Here is a 3,456-nt window from a genome sequence, read left to right on the forward strand (position 1 = left end):
ATGATAAGTTGGTAGCAATTTTTCAGCCTTAAACCAGTCATTGTTAATAGCTATCGGATTTACTCGGCCAGGAGGTGGCCATGATGTCTTGAACCTCCCGGGCTTTGGTGTAAACCTAGACAATAGCTATAACATAACTTCATTCTCTCACAGAACTAGGTTCTCTATTGTGTTCATTTTGGCCGTGAACAGTCCTGGTTAATCATGAGTGAACTTGAAGAATATAGCATTTCCTTCATTCTCCTAGAAACGGCCCCATTTCACACTCACAAAGTGATTTTCCATTAACTTTGTTTAGAGGAGTATCATGTACTACTCCATTCATATCTCAAAGCTATGGACACAAATCATTAAAAGCTAATGCTTATCCTATATTCTTTACATGTAACACTGTTTAATCATCATAGGAACTGGGTATAGACCGAAGTCTTACAGTGCTTTGGGCAGATTTAGTTTGACTTAGTTGTCTCCTTGAACCTATTTCTTGGGATCTCCAGTCAGTTAGGTAGAGTTACCGCCAAACCTCATCTTAATTCACAAGCTACACATTCCTTTAGATGATATAACAACTTGACCTCATGACACACCTTTAATAAAATGATCCTAGGTTGTCATTACATTGAACATAATCTCTTGAGATTAGTCGAGATCAATTGTCTAATGATTTTTGTCATCTTTTTTCAAGATATAATTAATCATTATACACAAAACTCCGTGTATGACACTAGTTTTTTTTTAAAAATCATATGGTGATAACAATCACTAAGTTCATTTGGCCTCTTGCCAACAACTTTATATGGTAAGCAAAGCTTCCCCCATATTTCGTGAGATAACTCAAAAACATGCATATTTACATTTAACATCTCTTATTAAGAGGTTAGAAAGTTAATCTACAACTCTTTTAGATTTAAATGAATAAAAAACAATTTCGAAAATTATTGCAATTTTCTTATAAAATGTATTTCACTCTTAGAAATTCACATTTTACATACAACTATTTTGAGAGTTCTCTCAAGTTGATTTATAAATCCAACTTATATATGATTTGAATTTTTCCAAAACATATTTTTTGCTTTTTGGCAAATATACATATCATTACAAGATATTATTTGTGCCATCAAAACAACAATTTTATATGGTTATTCTCAACCATATTGACTTTAGAAACTACAATATACATGTCAGTTTCAGTTACATTGATCTGAGAATTCTCATTGTTTTTGCATAGTCAATCTTTATACAACTTTCATATAAGCCTTGACAAAACATAAATGTTTTGATCAATATCAACAAACATTTTATTTTCTATAGTAAATGATTTATATGTGGCAGACCTTTCCTAAACTAAATTTGGGGCGTCGACTCACTAAATCCATTTCCATATATACCGATTATGCTATCCAAAGACGAGCCAAAGGAATAAAATATTGACTTAAAAATAATAAAACTAATAGCCAATGAACCCTTCAATTCACAAGCAAACATCACGAAATGCAGAAAATGATTTATAATAAAAAAAAACAAAATTCCACAGATCCCTGCAAAACAAATAACGCAAGCGAGAAGAACGAGATACTTCACGCAACACAGAAAACATATTAAACCATGGACGAGGATAATCTGATGGGGAAAAAAAATTGATCTCCATCATAATATTTTTCCAATTCAAATCCGATTCCAGCTTCTTTAACCTGTTCTTAAAAAATAAAAACTACAAATATCAGTATTGTTAGTGCAAAAGCATACACAATATTTAAAGATTTAAGAGTATATGAACCTTATTTTACTGCCATAGGACAACTGATATTTGTAAAGAATAATAAGAACATAAATTAAAATTACAATACCGAAATATAAGAATAAAGAAGAATTGCAGAGTCGAGATGGTTAATCTCTTTCCTTAAATCTTTAAACTCCCTGTAGTGTGACAGTTTCATAGCGTTTAGATTCTCAGGATACAACTTCAACATTGTTTCTGTTTACCATCACCGAAAAACAGAATCTATCGAACCTAATTTTGTGTTGTACTCTCAGACTCAAAAAATAAAAAATACTAGCATAATTATTCTGAGTGGGAGAAAGTGATTTATTATTGTTGAATATATATTTTTTATAATGCTACCAAGCCCTTTTACAGAAAAAATAATGAGAAGCACAAGTTTCATTTTTCAACACAAAAATGAAACCTCCATGGTGCACTAATGGAGTCTTTAATTCTTGTCAATTATTATGTGAATTTATTCCACATTTGACCAAGAAATTAAAGAGTAAAATTATTTTTTTGTTTGACCAATTCAAACTAAATAATATATTCTAAAATGGATTTCTTTTTTATATTTTATCAATATAAAAGATCAACATATATTTGGTTTATAAGATTAAGTTAATGAACATGAAGTCCAACTAACAAATCAAAAAACCCAAATCCAAGTTCAAATATCCAATATGTGTATTTGCTACTTTATATAAGTTTTTCAAATCACACACATTAGACTTTCATTTCTCATTCAAATAAAACTTTTTTTTTGACATATGAATACATTATTCATAATGTTCAAAAAATAGCTCCAACATTTTTAATTTGTTCAAATTTCTCATGCTCTTTCGTATTATTCTTTTGAGTATCACTGAAGGCATTTGTATATCACTGAGTATATCAGGGAGTAGGCTTTGGTTGTTCAAATTTGAGAACTCACTGAAATTTTAATTAATTATAAGAGAGATGAGTTTGATTAAAATTCTGACCATTATCTGTTTCTTCAGCAAAACAATAGATTCCCATCTTTTTCTGCTTAGCAGGAATTCTTTCCAGAGATAGGACTTACTATGCAACAGTTTTAATGAGCAAACACAGTTCACTGGAGAAGAAGAAGAAGAAAGAGGAGACTCGAGCTCACAACACTTAGATTCATGCTGCTTCTGTCTCTTTATTTGGTGTGGATGCAGCTGTGGCTGATATCACATGAGCCGCCGCGGCGTCTTCGAGCTATGGGTAGGATGTGCAAATGGCTAAAACCGATGTGGCGGATTCCGTTACCCTTGCTCGGTCGATGCAGGTTGCTCAAGTGATTGGATCTAAGAGAGAGCATTAGGCATATATGTTATATACTTCTGTACTTCCGGAGATATCATGACACTCACTGCCGGTTACACTACATGTAAAGTAACTTCAAAACCCAGTATTTGGTATTTTAGGTTTTGATAAAGTTTTGATTTTGATGAAGAAAATCAAATGAGTTGATTTTATTTGAGACATGATTAATACTTCTTGAAAATGTAATCATCATTTCTAAAGTTTTTATTTTGATGAAGAAAATGTAAAAACAGATTCGGGTAACTCAGATTAGTAGTTTATAAAGAGATCAAAGCCAATGTTTGGGTATTTGGTGCAGTGTTAAGAGGAGTGGCAAAATGGAAAGTGAGGTCTATAAAGGAAGTTTGGAACATTGCATCAGT

Source organism: Brassica oleracea, unplaced genomic scaffold (genome assembly GCF_000695525.1).
Source record: "Brassica oleracea var. oleracea cultivar TO1000 unplaced genomic scaffold, BOL UnpScaffold00943, whole genome shotgun sequence".
Lineage (NCBI taxonomy): Eukaryota > Viridiplantae > Streptophyta > Magnoliopsida > Brassicales > Brassicaceae > Brassica > Brassica oleracea.